The 17,677-nt window shown below is 43.2% G+C and overlaps 1 protein-coding gene and 1 pseudogene across 9 annotated transcripts in view; both read left to right on the top strand.

Annotated features, from left to right (window-relative positions):
- The window catches only part of LOC102928374 (NACHT, LRR and PYD domains-containing protein 1a-like), a 44,432-nt pseudogene extending 28,137 nt beyond the window's left edge, over positions 1 to 16,295 (top strand). The window contains exons 9-16 of the transcript XR_013041723.1: positions 105 to 196; positions 1,925 to 2,024; positions 3,796 to 4,019; positions 9,235 to 9,497; positions 9,988 to 10,113; positions 11,047 to 11,188; positions 15,049 to 15,093; positions 15,512 to 16,295. The product of XR_013041723.1 is annotated as an NACHT, LRR and PYD domains-containing protein 1a-like (transcript). The remainder of the gene's footprint in view (positions 1 to 104; positions 197 to 1,924; positions 2,025 to 3,795; positions 4,020 to 9,234; positions 9,498 to 9,987; positions 10,114 to 11,046; positions 11,189 to 15,048; positions 15,094 to 15,511) is intronic.
- A 146-nt stretch (positions 16,296 to 16,441) lies between these two features.
- The window catches only part of LOC102915530 (NACHT, LRR and PYD domains-containing protein 1a-like), an 88,966-nt gene continuing 87,730 nt past the window's right edge, over positions 16,442 to 17,677 (top strand). For all 8 annotated transcript variants that reach the window (XR_013041722.1, XM_076542787.1, XM_076542793.1 and 5 more), the window contains exon 1: positions 16,442 to 17,676. The gene's annotated coding sequence lies outside the window, so the exon portion shown is untranslated. The remainder of the gene's footprint in view (position 17,677) is intronic.

Here is a 17,677-nt window from a genome sequence, read left to right as displayed (position 1 = left end):
CAGGACTGAGTTCCAATACAGATGAGTTGGATCTTTTGTGAGGATATTGGGTACACAGCCCTGGTTTCCCTGACATACGAGGAAATAAACATGTCTCTGTATAGGAAGCCACATGTGATGGACCCTACTAAGAACCCGATTGGAGAAGAAATGGGTGATAGCCTGACCTCATTCAAGCATCAAAGACTACAGTCAGGTATGTAATGGGTTCAGACCCAGAGCATCATGATTGGAAGATGAAGGGGGCATCTGTGGGAAGAAGTCATCATTTCTTTCTTTTTTAAATATATTTTTTTTAGAATTTAATACATGAATATTATATTTACATCATCTCCAGTCCTCAGTCTGTCCACTCCAACAACTCCTGTGTCCCACCAAGAAAGTCTCTTAAATTCATGACCTGTTCTTAAATATTACTGTTAAGTATATGTGTATTAACATATGTATATATAAAAACAACCGATGAGTCCATTTCCTGTTGGTCATATATATGTTTCAGGTTGAACACTTGGGACTAGATAACCTATTAGGAAATTCTTCCTGGGGGGCGGGGAGACTGATTTTTATCACTCTCCTATCAGCTATTAATTACTTATAGCTCTTCATTTAGGAGTGGGGCATTATCATATTTCCCCATCCACGTCAGCATGTCAACTAGAGCTGTTATTGTGAAGATATTGTTGAGGCAGAAATATTGTTGAGATTTCATGGAGATTTCAGGAGCAGCATCCCTGTCATATACAAGAAACATTATCTGCAACAGATGTCCTGAAACCAGTCATCATTTCTATGCCCCTGTTTCTGACATAAAACAATACAGGCTCTCTACAAACAAGAACACTACCCCTTGCAAGGCCTTCTACATCTAGAACCCAGAGAAAATACTTCTTTCTTTTCTCCCTGCCTTAAGGGTTTCTGATGCCCCTTTCTCAAGTCTGTGGCTTGCATCAGGCTCTATACCAGGGTCCTGTGTCTCATTCTAAGCTGCTGTGTCCTGAGACTTACCTCCCTGTGGTGATGTATTGTGTCCCCCAATATACTTTGTCTCCCAATAAAATAAAACTTGCCTGGAGATCAGAGGGAAAAGCCAGCCACTATACAAAAGTCATGCAATGTTAGCACATGCCTTTAATCCTATCACTTAGGAGGCAAGGGTCTGTCTGGATCTATGTGAGTTCAAGGCCACACTAGGAACAGAGCCAGACATGGTGGCACACACCTGAAATTCCAACACTAGTTAACTATGGAGGTCTGTACAGACAGACAGGAAGTAACAGAGCTGGGCAGGAGGAGGAAGTGATGTAGCTGGACAGAGAAAGTAAATCAGATGGCAGAACATCAAGGCATATAGGCATGGGTAGACAGGAAGTCTCGCTTTTTGGAAGCTGTGGGAGTTGGTGAGGTAAGATTAGCACGTAGCTGTTCTTATTCCTCTGATCTCTCTCAGATTTTCACCGCTATATCTGGCTCCATGTTTTCTACTAATAAGACAGTTTAGAAATTCGTCTACACCTCCCTATCCCTGCTCACCTATATTTTGAGTTATGTTCTTTTCTCTTTCAACATACCCACTTGAGACATTCTAGGAAAATCAACACTTACGGACGAGTAAGAAAGAAAACAACAGTTGGCTTGGGAGCAGGCATTATAGTGGGATGCTTGGTGAAAAAGCACAGTGGAAAGACAATATATTATAGAAAGCATGCAGGTAGCCTGCTGAACAGTGATGAAAACTGCACAACACACTTCCTGCTAAGACCTAGGCTAGAGAACCTAGAAAAGAGGTCAGCCATGGTCCTACACTGAGGAAAGCTGTGGAGATGAGCCTGGACAATACAGAGAGACCTCTGTCTGGCCGTTTCTAGAGGAGGGGTGCTCACAACTTGCACCACCAAAGACCTTTCATCTTCTCCTGCCTCTCCAGGACACAAGCACCTGGAACCAGTGGGGACCGAAGATGACTTCTGGGGACCTACAGGGCCTGTGGCTACTGAGGTGGTTGACAAAGAGAGGAACCTGTACCGGTGAGTGAGCTCTGCGTGGCAAAGGCTGGCTTTCCCCGGCATACTTTCCACACTTTTCACCTAGTCTCTACTGTCTTGTCCTTCCCTCATTAATGCAGGTGACAAGGCCAGAAGTTTAGGGTGTTATAAAAACAGGGGTCTTTTTTGCCCCGCCTGCAGGGCTTCAACGGGTTCTCGACCACCATAAGGAGGGAATGTAGGGACAGGAGATACAAAGGAAAGACACCAAGTCTGGATTCTGATCAAGGTGCACTTTATTTCTCTTCCACAAAGGTTTATATAGCTCCATAGGGTGGGGGGAGCAAGAAGCTGTCATCTGCATAAGGTGGGCAAGCTAACAGGATGTTTGTATAGGATGTTTACAGGGTGAGAGGGTCAAGGGCTCTGACTCAATGTCCTGTTGCTAGGCAATCTGACTGTAAGATGATCTAGTTCCCCATCTTATTGGGGGTCTGTATTTTTCCACTAACTAGAGATTCTGTCCTTGTCCCTGACACTTTTTCATACAATTTTTTAGACATTTGCAAAACTGGAGAGCACAAGAGCTTCCCTGTCCAATCACTGAACTCCACAACCATTTTTCCAAGTTTGTTTTAACTACTCACATTCCCCCTTTGTCATTACTGTCACAGTATTGTGAGTCCAGGACATCGGGTGACTTCACACTCAAACATTTCACTATGCCTTCCCCAAAGTTAAGACAGGACCTCGTCTTCCATGACCAGCACACCATTACCACATCAACAGAGCTGACAGTTCTTCATTCCATCTTAATAGTCTGGGCTCAACGTGGCTCATTATCTGAAACATGGTCTTTCTGCTGGTTATTTTATTCATGGTGTAAACAGCATCCCTCCCCTCATTATATTTAGGTCCTCCTGTCTCTTAGATTTCCCTTAAATCTCTGTAATCTCTGCATTCCTGCTTCACTAACAACCACTGTGTGCCAAGAACCCACTAGGAGAGGAGAACGTGAGGATGAATTCAGCAGCTTTATCTTCCAAGGGCCATAGTCCTATGAGTAATGAGTGACTGTATCTACAGTCATGGTGTCTTCCATAACTCCCTCCAACACTGTCACAGTCACTGTCTCAGCTGAAGAAACTGTCATTTTCACCTCCTCCCACAGAAACTGACACTTGTCCACCCACCTGTCACTAAACAGGAAGCCTGAGAAAATCACTGAAGATCTTGGTAAAACATTTTTCAGGACCAAGGATTTATCACTAATATTAGCAGATGAACTTTTATTTTGGGGAAATATACTCTTTAAGAATATATACACTAAAAACTGAAGATGTGCTTCAGTGGTAGATCCCTTGCCTAGTGTACAGAAGGTCCTATTTTGATCCCCAGAACTTCACACACACATACACACACACACACACACACACACACACACACATACACACACACACACACACACACACACACACACACACACACAGAGACAGTCACATGCCTATTGCATCACCCTCATCATCATCACAGGCATATCTAACTGCTCCAGGTGTGTGTTACTTGTAGGTTTTCTATAGATCACTCGGTACTCACAGGTCCATTAGATGGTGTTGTTGTTGTTACCCCTGTGTACAGATGAGGAAACAGATATGTGGGTTAAATGACTTAGAGATCCACAGACAGACAGCAGAGGAACCAGAACACAGAGCCATCTGGCTGAAGTCTACTGTGTCCCCAGCCCTGCTCTGGGTCCGCACCCAGCAGAGGAGCAGAGCTGGTACTCACTGGTGTCTGCCTCTCCCTCTTCTAGAGTTCAGTTCCCTGTGCCTGGTTCCTACCACTGTCCCAACATAGGACTCCGCTTTGTGGTGACAAGGGCCGTGACCATCAAGATTGGATTCTGTTCCTGGAGCCAACACCTGGACAAGACTCCCTTGCAGCACAGTCACATGGTGGCTGGGCCTCTGTTTGACATCAAGGCTGAGCAGGGAGCTGTGGCTGCTGTGCACCTCCCTCATTTTGTGGATCTCCAAGGTAACCAAGGGAAGTATAAGGAGTAGAGTGGTGGTAATGAGTGGAGTTGACAGGTCATATAGGACAGTGTAGGATGGTGGGTGATGAGGAAAGTCTATGACTTCCTTAGTGAGGCAGAGCAGATTATGAAGGTGGGCAGTGAGATGTTTTGTCATCCCTTCTTGTCTGATATATCTTCTTTGAATCATGGGTCTTCCAGCCTTATGACATTATTTCTGTTTTACCTAAAGAAGTTTCCTTAGTAGAAAGTGATGTTCTCAATAGCAATGTTAACTGGAATTTATTAAATGCTCTGTACATAGCATATCTCTCAACAACTTGGTAGGAAACAGAGAATAGAGTAATGTGAAGAGATTGTTGCAAGTAAGACTAAATAAAGTAACAAGGATCCTATAGTTCCCATGATACCATAATGTGAGCCATTACACTCCTACAGGCTGGGAGAAAATGATGTCACTAGATTTCATTTGAGAACTGGAGTAAGAGGAGAGGGGTATCTTAAGAAAAGAGGAGGGGGCTCACAAAGTATCTGAACCTCAGTCGTCACCCAAGATTCCTTCAGAAGATAGTTTAAGAAATGCAAAATTCCCAGTGAATGATCTCATGAAGAAAGCCATTACTACAGCTCTGTCGAGGCTACACAGCCAGACGACACTTAAGAAAGGAGAAAGCAGCAACAACCACAGCAAGGATCCAGGTGTTGTACAACTGGCTAATGAGGCTGATTAACAATCTTGTTTCAAGGAGCACAGCAATAGGCCCACAATAGAGACCAGGAGATTCCAGCTCATAGCAGATGAAGTTGGTGTTTGTTCATGGTCTAAAGGTGATGAGCAGCCACAACAGGGGAGATCTGACACTGAAGAAGTCGTGAGAAGTAACACAAAGAAACACGGGCTGCTCCAGCCAACAGAAGAACAACTAATAGAAAACAAGCTAAGTACGCCCTAGGTTATAGACATTCATAGTTAATGGCAATCCCACAAGAAGAAAACAAATAAAGACGAAGACATAAAGCAGGACATGGTTAAAAAGAACTCACAAAACAAACAACCGAGACATCTACAAACACACAAAGCCCTGAGCTCCAGACTCTAACAGGGGAGCAGTGCTACCCGTATGGCGACTCCTTAGTGTGTCTGAGGTCTGTCCAACAGTTCCACACAGAGCTTCTGGTCTCCCAACAACACTTGCCCCAGTCACCACTCAAGCTTCTTCCCGGCAGGCCACCACCTTTCCTGTGCCTTACTCCCACTCTCAGGTCAGACAATTACCCCATCGGAATACTGAAACAAGGTGATTCTGTTACAGTGTAGGAAGGATAGTCACAGGGCCAGGTGGTGTGTGTGTGTGTTTCCCTTCTTTGGGATTTACCACTGTGGGGTTATCTATTGCCTGTGTTTCCGTGGGTGCATCTGACTTCCTTAGGTTGGAGTTTTCCTTCTAGTGCTTTCTGTAGGGCTGGATTTGTGGACAGGTATTGTTTAAATCTGGTTTTGTCTTGGAATGTCTTGTACACTCTATCTATGGTGATTGAACGCTTTGCTGAATATATTGGTCTAGGCTGGTATCCACAGTCTCTTAGTGTCTACATAACATCTATCCAGGACCTTCTGGGTTTCAGAGTCTCCATTGAGAAGTTGGATGTTATTCTGATGATCTGCCTTTATTAGTCACTTGGCCTTTTTCCTTTGCTGCTCTTAATATTCTTTCTTTATTCTGTATGTTTGGTGGTTTAGTTATTATGTGGCAAGGAAACTTTGGGGGGGGGACTATAGTCTATTTAGCATTCTATAAGCTTCTTGTATCTTCATAGGTATTTCCTTCTTTAAGTTGGGAAAGTTTTCTTCCATGATTTTGTTGAATATATTTTCTGTGCCTTCTTCTCCTTCTTCTATCACTATCATTCTTACCTTTGGCCTTTACATGGTGTCCCAGATTTCCTGGACATTTTTGTGTTATGACTTTTTTGCCTTTGGTGTTTTCTTTGACTGACAAATCTATGTCCTCTATTGTATCCGCTACACCAAAGATTCTCTCTTCCATCTCCTGTATTCTGATGGCTATGCTTGCATCTGTAGTTCCTATTCGTTTACTCAGATTTTCTATTTCCAGCATTCCCTTAGTTTGTGTCTGCTTCATTGTTTCTATTTCAATTTTCAGGTCTCAGACTGTTTCCTTCACATGTTTAATTGCCTTTCATGGTTTTCTTGGCTTCCTTTAAGAGATTTATTGATTTCTTCCAATTTTTTGTTTGCCTTTTCCTCAATTTTTTAAGGAAATTTTTCATTTCCTCTTTAAAGGGCTCTATCATCTTCATAAAGTTATTTTTAAGGTCACTTTCTTCTGCTTCTTCTATGTTGTGATGTTCAGGTCTTGCTGTTATAGAACTGCTAGGTTCTGGTGATGCCATATTGCTCTTTATGTTGTTGTATGTATTTTTGCACTGGTGTGTAGCATGAATCTTAAATGGTCTTATTAATAAGAACAAACCTGGAGCCAGGTATTGGGGTGAACGCTGGAAGATCAGAGAAGCAGAACAAGCCATAGCCACCTCACCTTGCCAATTCCTCAGCTGATCCTGTGTCCTCAGACTGGAAGCCTATGAGTCCTTATCTAAATGGATCTCAACTGAACTGCTTCTCGAAAGCCTGAAAGCTTAACCAGCTCTAATTCCTGTTTTTCATGCCTTATATACCTTTCTGCTTTCTACCATCACTTCCTGGGATTAAAGGCTCACTTCCTGGGATTAAAGCCGTGAGTCACCATGCCTGGCTGTTTCTAGCATGGCTTTAAACTCACAGAGATCCGGATGGATCTCTGCCTCCCAAGTGATAGGATTAAAGGTGTGTGCTACCACTGCCTGACCTCTATGTTTAATATTATGGCTGTTCTGTTCTCTGACCCCAGATAAATTTATTGGGGTGCACAATATATCAACCACACTGGTGTCTACCCATCTCTTCCTCTAATAGGTGCAAGAGGTGCCTGTGTCTGAGCGAATTGCTCTTGGTCCAATCTGTGCTTGCTGTGTCTGTGTCTCAGGGGCCACACTGTGTCTTGGTCTAATTGGAGCTGATTCTGTGTCTCAGGGAGCTGCTCTTAGTCCAATCCAAGCTGGCAGATTCTGTGTCTCAGGCAGCCACTCTTGGTCCAATGAGAGCTGGCAGATTCTGTGTCTCAGGAAGCCTCTGGGGCCACAGGGGGATGGATATGTTTGGGATAGGGCATGGGTCTTGTAGATTTCAGGGTATGATGGGGGATTTGGGTAGGGGAGCCTGTCCACAGGAGTCTTCCCTGCTAGCTGGCAAATCCTGGTCCAACTAGAACTAGAAGATTCCATGTCTCAGGAAGCCTCTGGGGTCACAGGGGGATGGGTATTTTTGGGGTATGGCATGGGTCTTGTAGATTGCAGGGTATGATGAGGGGTTTTGGTGGGGGAGCCTGCCCGTAGGAGTCTTCCCTACTGGCCAGCAACTGGGGCAGCAATGGATATTGCAATGGGTTCCCAGGGACTGGTTGTGTCCCAGGGCCTAGGTCCTAGAGGCAGGATTCTCTGGGTGGGAGAAGAGTCACTCACCTCTTGGTCCAGTGAGAGCTGGCAGATTTCATGTCTCAACATACAATGACACAGAATAAACATTGCCATTCAAAAATGGAAAAATTGGGGCATTCTAAGGAATGATCAGACCACAGCAGGGCAAAAACTCCATCAGCATAAACACCAATTTCTGCAGCTTCATATCCAGTTATGGAGCTCGTGATGACATTCACAAGGGTACAAAAGTAGTTCCAACTCTTCAGTTCTGCCACATGAAGCACACCTAGTCTCTCTCTTGGGCCAACTGACTACTCCTTGCCTACAACTTTCTTCAGCAGAAAAAAAAAATGTGGCTCTGGCTTCTCCAACATCCTAGGATGTCCATTCCACCTTAGGCTTCACTTTCAAAGATTCACAGAAGGAGCTCTCAGGTCCTCCTTGCAGGATCTTTAACTCTGGCACATTGCCTGGCCTCAGCTGCTATCTGAAACTGTGCGGCATAACTCAGTGACCTATTAATCTAGCATCTTTCACACCTAAAAGCTGTACTGATGACACTGCCAAGTTCTGCTCCAAGCTAGAAATGTAGACTGCCCCCTCCACCCTGGACCATAGCTGTATGATGTGCTGACCACGTGGAAATACTTCCTTGAGCATTTGCATTCATGGAACAGGAAAAATCATCACTTAAGGCTTTCTGACTTAAATGAACTTGGATCTTCACAAGAAAATCTCCTTCCATTATGCCCTGAGGCTTATATCCAAGGTGATTCTAGATTTTTATCAAATTCACATTTGACATTAACCATTCCATGGATGCATCCAGCATTGTCTTCAGTGGACAAAGGTAGGTACCCTCAGGTCTCGTTCATAACAGCAAACTCTATCCTGCAACAAGCACATTAGAGGACATTGCCAAACCCAAAACAGTGAGGCTAATAATGGCAGCACCTCAGAGAACCTGTTGGGTGTCTAGTCTTTGACAGTAGACTCTGAGGCTATATTCTTTATTGCATCTGTGGATGCTATAAAGACCATCAAGAACCTCCACTCCACTGTGAATGTTCCCATAGCTAGAGAGGACAAAAGTCAAGCCTGCTCCAATGAGGGGCAGTTTGCATGAGTCACCTCTGGCAGCAGGTCACACCTGCTTGGCATAGTGAATCAGTAGTATGGAAATGCTTTATTGATCTGCTATGTACTCATTAATGATTAATTAATAAATCTTCAGATGTTTTTGTTCACAGTATTTCTCATAAACATAAACAAATAAGTAAAATCTAAAAAGACATCATGACCAAAGAATTTATAGGAGAAATATTTTATTGAGACTTAAAGATTCAGAGGGTGAGTCTGCGACCATTATGCCAGGGAGCATGGCAGAAAGCAGGCAGGCTCGTCACTGGAGCAGTAGCTGAGAGCTTACATCCTTATTGTCAAGGAGGAGAGAGAAAGGAAAGTGGAAACAGCACAAGCTTTTGAAAACTCTAAGGCCACCCCAGTGACATACCTCCTCCAACAAGGCCACACCTCCTACTCCTTTCCAAACAGTTCCACCAGGCCATTCTCATGCAAACCACCACAGTCATTCTAAATCCTAGGGTGCTATTTTTCCAGCCAAGTGTGAGTTAGTGGAAACACTAAATCTACATCTTTGAATCTGTTCTTTCACAGAGGGACAGGTAGACATCTCCTGGTTCAGTGTGGCCCACTTTCAAGAACATGGGATGGTCCTAGAAATTCCAGCCAAGGTGGAGCAGAACTGCACAATCTTGGAAAACCCAAACTTCTCCCCAGTGGGAGTTCTACTGAGACTGATCCCTGCTGTCAGATACTTCATCCCCATCACTTCCGTCACATTGATCTACTATTTTGTCAATCTCAAGGAAGTCACCCTTCATCTCTACCTGATCCCCAATGACTGCACCATTCGGAAGGTGAAACTGAGAATCACAAAAGTGGGGCAGGGTGGGCTGACAAAAAACTTGAAACACAGTTAGTGAGCCCCTAGTTTCTCAACTTGGGGTGGATATTCAGTTCTATAAGGTAAATGCTAGTGTTTATAATTCTGCTGTCTTCTTGGCCCCCTCACACCAGAGTCTACCCCAACTGCCATTAATGCTCCTTTAGCAATCTCTATACAGCCTTTTATGGCCTCTTTCCATCCATCAGAAGAAAGCAAATGCTCCATGCCCAACATATAGTCAGCTCCCTTCTTTTCTGGCAGGGACATTGTTCCTACAATGAACATGGCAGGAGCCAATAATTCAATAATCTATGTGACTGAACACAAGGCAGAAGAGTGCCCAGGAGGTGTCACCACCCGACCCCACACAAATGTGCTGATCAACCACCTCACTTTATTCAGACCAGATAGATGTTGTAGCCCAGAAATCTAGTTAAATCACTGTCTACAATGTTCCCTAGGCCATTGATGATGAAGAAATGAAGTTCCAATTTGTTCGAATAAACAAGCCACCACCACTAGACTCTCTTTATATTGGCTCCCGCTACACAGTGTCTGCTTCCAAGAAGCTGGAAATCATCCCAAAGGTGAGCATCCAAGTATTTGCTTCTTTTCATGGTCAGATGCCAGGTTTGGGAAACTGTGGGGCAGATTACAAGGCTTTGCAGCAAACTGCAATTAGAGAGAAAACAATTGGGATTTGGGATGAGCAAGAATACATCCACGTTAGGTAGAAAGCAATTTAAGGGACCACACATGAATACAGAAGGCCTGGAGAAGTGAGGAATGGCACAGAGAAGGGGAAGCCTAACATGGACAGCAAGCCCTGAATTAAGATGTGTGAGCAGGACTTTCAGGATGAGCTCTCACTCGTCATGGTTTGAATCTGAAATGTCTCCTACATGTGTAAATGTTAAACATTTGATCCCCAGTTTATTCCAGTATTTGGAGAGTTGTGGAAACAAATAGGTGAGGCCTGGCCATCAGAAGCAGGCCACTAGTGGCAGACTGTGAGGGCTATAGCCATGCCCTGCTCCCACCTCAGACTTACATTCCTGATCCTTTGGGATATTAACAAGCTGTACCCAATCTCCTGCCACCAAGAATGGATCCCCAGCTTCCATGTGTCCCCCACCATGAAACTAAACAACATAAACCCTTCCCCAAGTTGTTTCCTGTCATGTTTTTCCAGAGTGATGAGAAAAGAAACAGCATGATGGGAATCCTAGCTGGATCCATATCTTTTGTTGCTACATTCTTTCTATGTCCTCTGTCCTCTTCCACAATGTTCCAACCTTCTGATTAAAGATGTACATTCAAAGAATGTGGGTTACCTAAAGGCAAAAAGTGTCTAAAGTGGTGTACAAGATCAAGAAAATATGGAGGTGTGTGCAAAGCCCTTGTTCACATGAGTAGAAGCTTCTCACACAGTCTCTCTCTCTCTTTCTCTCTCTCTCTCTCTCTCTCTCTCTCTCTCTCTCTCTCTCTCTCTCTCTCTCTCTCTCTCTCTCTCTCTCCAGGAACTGGAGCTGTGCTACAGGAGCCCTGGGGAATCCCAGCTCTTCTCTGAGATCTATGTTGATCACATGGGTTCAGGGATTAAGCTCCAGATTACAGACAAGAAGCATCAGAATCTCATTTGGGAAGCCTTGCTGAAACCAGGTAAAATTACTTTAGGTCCAGACATCCCAAAGGTTGAAGAAAGGCAATGAGTAGGGAGAGTGGTATTGTCACTAATTCTTGGTGTCATGAAATAGCCCGAGTAGTTATGTTGCTTTTGTTAGATCCAAAACATGTGGTTAGAGTTAGAGTGAGAGCAAGGAGAAGAGGAGCAGGAAAAGGTGAAGAGAAGAGGAGGAGGGGCAGAGGAGAGGTGGGGGGAATGGAGAAGAACCAGGAGAGAAGAGAAAAGGAGAACAAAGAGGCAGGAAGCTCGTGCAAGATATTCTGTTCCAGGACAAGCCTCCAGGGACCCAATTCCTCCAACTGTGCACACTTATAGTTTCCAGTACCGTTCTGAGTACTCATGCAAGTATGAGTGCACTAGCGTATGAGTTCATTCATAAAACCACAGTCCTCATGGCTAAACATCCTCTGATTACTGCTGCAGGACTCATCCTTCAACACATGATTATTTACCAGGGAACACACCACATCTATACCACCGCATATCTCAAGTCCCATTTTCTCAGTCCTGTATCCTGATTTCTGCCCCCAATGTCCTAGAAATGAAAGATTTTTGAGACCTACGAAGCATTTGGCACTAGTTCACATTTAAATGTAAACAGCTAAAACGAAGGCATTTTTGTTATCATGAGATATTCAATCTTAAATCCATACATAATTTTATATACATTTTGTTAACAATTTTACATATTCATACAGTACATTCTAGTAACTCCACCATAAACACACCTTCTTATCTCCCTCCAACTCCTACCAACTCCTCTTCTTCACTACAAATCCCTTCCCCACATTCATAAAGTTTTGCTTTGTGTCTCTCAAAGTTTAAGTGGGACCATCTGTGTACCTGTGCATTCAGAACTACCCAGTATAACTGAGTGAGTTCACCAGTCAGTACAGATGGATTGTATACATCCCTTCTCCCATAGTCTATTTTTTTGCCAATATTTCAGCAGTAAGCGGTACTGTCCCTGTAAGCTGCTTCACATGTCCAGCTGACTGATAGGCAGACCCTACTTGTGTGGGTCCAGAAACAGTAGGTGCAGGTGATTCTGTCCCACCATTCTTTCCAATTTCTCTTCCTAGAGGCTCATGGGGGTGATAGAAATATCTACTTATAGGGATAAGTATTCAACCATCCTTTATTCTCATATCCTGTACAGACATAGGTATCTGCATTCACCTCCATTCACAGCAGTGAGAGGCTTTTCTGAAGAAGACTGAAAGTAGCCTTTGTCTGTGGGATAAACATTGATATTTAGAAGGGCATTGACACTGTGTCCATTTAGCTAGTCAGCAATAGTAGCTAGTCTCAAGGGCCTATGATATCCAAAAACCTGAGTTTGTTTGTTTTATCAGTTTAAAATGCTAGGAGTGGGGTCTGTCTTGTGGAGTGGACTTGAAATGTAATAAGTGAGCACTGGTTGCTCCCATCACACTTGTGCCACTGTTGCAGCAGTGGGACCATCTGCCCTGGCAGGGTGGCTGTTGATGCCTTTTCTCCCTCAGCAGCCTGAATAACAACATCTGACACTATAAAAGCTTCCAACTCAGTTCCAGCTTGAATTCTCTATATCACATATCCAAGATGTGTGGTGTCTTCAGCAATAAGGTCTTATTCACTAGTTCTGATGTCGAGCCAAAATGAATGAAATGCACCTGTATTGTTGAGGAAACCTCCGGGACCTCTCTGCCCAACATCGCCTATGGAGATATTCCACACCTGGAACTGGGTTTTGTTATTGAAACTCATTACTTCTAAGATCTCTCATTTCAATCCTTATTCACACAATCCTGACTTATGCTGTTGTGTTCAAATGGTCTCCCTAGTTTTTACTCTACAAGATTTGGTGTATTGGGCCCCATATTAAGGTCTTTGATCATTTAGTTTGTTTTTTAAAGGTGAGATATGGGCATTTAGTTTAGTTCTTCCATGCAGTGCTATCTAGGTTTTCCAGCACCATTTGTTTAACTGGCTGTCTTTTCTCCAAAGTATATTTTGGGTTCTTGGTCAAAGGCCAGGTAGCTATGGCTGTGTGGACTTTTACCCAGATTTCTATTCTACTTTATTGATCTGCACATCTCTTTATGCCAATACCATGCTGTTTTTACTACTATGGCTGCAGCATTGGTTTGAAATCAGGTGTGATGAAGCTTTCCACAAAATTGTTTTTGTTCAGGATTACCTTGGACACCCTATGTCTCTCGTGGTGCCACATGTATTTCAGCATTATTTTCCACACTATCTGTGAAGAATGTTCCTGGCATATTCATTGGGACTGCATTAATTATGTAGTGTGCTTTTAATTGGGTGGCTATTTTCACAATATTTATTCTTTCAAACAATGAGCATTGGGGGAGGAATGTCTTCTCTTCTTCAAAGTCCCCCTTCAATTTCTTCCATATATATATATGTTTTTCTTATAAAGTGTTTTCATTTCCATAGTTAGGTTTTCTGTCCCAAAACTTTGTATTTTTATTTATTTGTTTGTTGGCTCTTGTAATTCATCCATATTTTAAGCTGACACAGACAAGAGAAAACCAAATAGTGACATTTCTTTGGTGAAGTAAAAAAAAATCTTAGCCTAACACTCACAATGCCAAAACCAAACTCCTCTAATCACTATCTCTGGGAATGCCCAGCCCTTGTCAGCTGTCAAACAGTGGTGGTTTCTGCTCCTGAGATGCTAGAAACAGGCTATTGTGGTCAAAGAACTGCCTTTGCTCAGCCTTGACCTGAGGGACTCACATGTGGAGAACTGACCTGGCCCAGCATCAAGCCAGGGTTTGAACCTCACTCCAGCGCTGACTCTGCAGGTGATCTTGGAAAGTGACTTAACTCATTTGAGTCTGACCTTCCTCACCTGTAAACCAGAGATCAGAATTAGTTACTGGTAGGGACTGGAAAGGTTAAATGCTGTTCATCCCCACCTCACAATGTGATCCTTAGCTGATGGGAGCATTGTTGCTGTTTTTCTTTATTAAGCCAAATTCTTCCTCATGATTTTGTTTTGCTCTTTGGAACTCATTAAGACCTACTCCCTTCCCATATTCCAATACTAGAAGATTATAACCATGGACTTCTTGTGTCCCCAGTCTTACATTTTGGTTTTTAAATTCATGTCATTCACTCAATTTCTTCATTAGATTTTCCCGTTTATCTACAAGTCAGGATGCACCAAGATGGTTCAACTAGCATGAAGTGTACAAAATATCATCCTTTTTCACACAAATGCAACCAGGGCTTCCAATACTACAAACTGGGTCCTTGGGCTCACTTCTCTAAACTGTTAGAGCACAGTGAATTTAAGGTCTTTTCAACCCCCTGGGGCTTATTCATGAGCTGAAATTTATTAGCCTCCCCCACTTAGTGCTAAAATTCACTCATTGTTCTCATGTGCTCAGTCTTGCTTCATCTTGATTCTACAATCAAATCAAGAACACATGTTTGTGGCATGTGAGTGTACAAGGTCAAACAAGGACAAGAAATTAGTTTTCTACCCAGGATCGAATGTCACATGATTTAAGCCAGCAAGGGACTTGGTTAGTTCTCCATGAGGAATTCAGTCTAGGATAAAATTGAGGCTGTGGTTATGTGGAAGAAATATCTATTGCTCATTCACATGTCTTCTCTCTCTCTATGATGATCGTCCTCACACCTAGATTCCCTGTGTGAGTAAGGAAATGTTCACTTTCCAGAATATATCAGAATTTCTGTAGTGAACTATTTTGAGAATGAACTATTCTCAAAATCTTAAGCATGGGTGGGAGTGTCACAGAGTGCACTGGGTATTGGTGACAAGCATCACTACAGATGCATCATCTTTCATTTCTTCCAGGTGACCTGAGACCTGTACCGCCCATGATCACTGCAGGCCACAAAGGTCAGTAACAACTATATGAGGCCAGAGAAGCCAATAGTATTGGGCTGATAGATGATCTAATCCTTGAGAGAAGGGCAGTGAGAGGAGGAAGCCTCACTTTCCAAACCTCACCAGGAGAGGTGCACACCCAAGGAAGAGTTCCTGTCATGCCCCTTGCTACTTTCATTGTTGACAATAACTCCACCACTCCCAACCTGAACACCCCACCATGAACCCATCATTCTAGTTAGGCAGAGTGACAGACTAATAACTGGTATCAGGAAGGATGTAGGTTTTATTTCAAATGACCTTCCAGAGGAAGGAGGGAGTCAGGGGTGCAGACGAGGTAAATGAAAATAAAACAAGAAGTGGGCAGCCAGTGGGAGAGCCCATGGAGGGGCCTTTCTTCTCTCAGTACCAGTCTCATCTTCTCCCCTAGATGCCCCTGCCTTGCCACACTTCCTGGACCAGCATCGGGAGCAGCTGGTGGCCCGAGTGACATCAGTGGACTCTCTCTTGGACAAGTTGCATAGTCTAGTGCTGAGTGAAGAGGAGTATGAGGCGGTGCAGGCTAAGGCCACCAACCAAGACAAGATGAGGAAGCTCTTCAGCCTCAGCAGGTCCTGGAGCTGGGACAGTAAAGACCAAGTCTACCGAGCTCTGAAGGAGACCCATCCTTACCTGATCATGGACCTCTATGAGACGTCAAGAAGTGTCTCTGTGAGATCCTGACATCTTAGTGGCTGAGGGATGGGCACTAAAGTGATTCCTGGCTCTGCCTGACTTTTGTTTGGCTACTAAATCTATAAACCAGTGGTCATCTCAGTGGCCTTTCTGATGGCAATGTTTCCAGGACACCTCTTAGGGAACCAGGTGTTCCTTTTTGACCTTCCCCCACAAGATGTTCAAGTGGGATGAGCATCTCAGGAAACTTCCAGTGGAGCCAGCAAGTCTATTCAGGTCTTGTCCAGCCTGCTCTCATGGCCTGAGGGACCAGTCTCAAAACCACCTGACACACCATAATACAAGCAGGACTGGGGCACATGGAAATGGAGACAGTGAGATGGTCCTTTCCCTGGAAATTGAATGTCTAATGAATAGGAAAGGAAGGGGGGCTTCTTAAACATTTCTTACCCTCAAAACCTTTTTCCAAATAATTTTTATGTGACTCTGGATATATAACTATATAAGTATAAAAATCAAACATTTTTACTAAAAATAAATCTTAAAGAAATTTATTATAAACAACACTTTGTTGTAATATAATTTTACCATTTGTTAAAAATTATAGCAAATTTGCAAACTAATGAAATGCCTGTTTTTTTTATTTTTTGCATTTGGAATTAAATCTTGATTGAATATTTGATGCTATAAGACACTGAGAATCTTCAGTGACTCTCAGAGTTGGTAGATACTTTGCATTCCTGGTACTTTACACAGATGTGCAGTGCACATTCCAGAGGCTGGTGAAAATTCTGTCCTCATCACAGGCCAAATTCACTTACCATCTCTTTATGTAACTCAAGTTAGTAACTCCAAACACAAACTTGTAAAACGGAATATTCTCACATAATGCAATGCAAAGATATGCTAACCTGATTATTACATACTAGATAATGAAAATGAGAATATATTTAAATCTTTACATTCCATAATTAAGGTATCATAGTTCTATCAGAACAGAAAATCTCATATGTACAGGGAAAATGCTGTAGTCACAGCAAACAACAGACATCTCAAGATGCGATCAGTGCAGCCTGCACAGCTGTTGTCATTTTACAAACACAGTGTGATGTCACCAAGAGTCTCCTGAACCTGCAGTAAGGTTCAGATCCTTTAATAAGTCTGAAAGGGACAATAAGTATTTAGAAATAGACTTTAAAGTTATCCTTTAATCCAACATGAGCCAGTGCTTTAAGAAAAAAATGTATTTTATATAATGAAAAAGTTTATTGACATGTCTACATCCTTTGTGTTAATGATAATTAAACACAATTATAAGGGTAAAACTCTGAAAACTGAACTTTAAGACATTTGCTCTGATCATGAACATGCACACACATCACACACCTACAGAATAAAACATGTTAATGGAAATTAAATACCATATTTGAGATTTAGGAGAATTTAGGAGTCAAAAAAATTCACAGGGTTTAGCTCCTGAGAGCCACTTCCTGAAATGAAGAGCCTGTGCCCTGGGCAGGCTACAGGGAGGAAAGGGAGTGCAGAGATCCCGAGCACAAACCTGGGGAGATCCAGGAGCTTTTGCTGAACTGGGACCTGTTGGCAAACCTGGGAGGCCCACATTAGTAGATGAGTGAAGTGAGGCTCAGATGTGAGTCCTGCACTCAGGAGGCAGGGCAAGGAAGCTCTCAAGCCTGACTCCTCCTCCAGCCCAGGCATCTGCAGAAAGTTCAAAACAGGAAATGAGCTGAACCATGTTCAACCTCCATTCTCATAGTTCAGAGGAAGAGCATCTGCAGAGTCTCTGGTGCTTGGCTTCCTGGAAGAGCCAGAGTCTCTTTCACTTTCAAAGAAGATGATTTCTAGCTGAGGAGCCTTGGCCAGGGACGCGCACATCAGTGAGCCTCTTACAAGAGCAGGG

This window comes from Peromyscus maniculatus, chromosome 8 (assembly GCF_049852395.1).
Source record: "Peromyscus maniculatus bairdii isolate BWxNUB_F1_BW_parent chromosome 8, HU_Pman_BW_mat_3.1, whole genome shotgun sequence".
Classification (NCBI taxonomy): Eukaryota; Metazoa; Chordata; class Mammalia; order Rodentia; family Cricetidae; genus Peromyscus; species Peromyscus maniculatus.
This window is presented reverse-complemented; position numbering and strand designations above follow the sequence as displayed.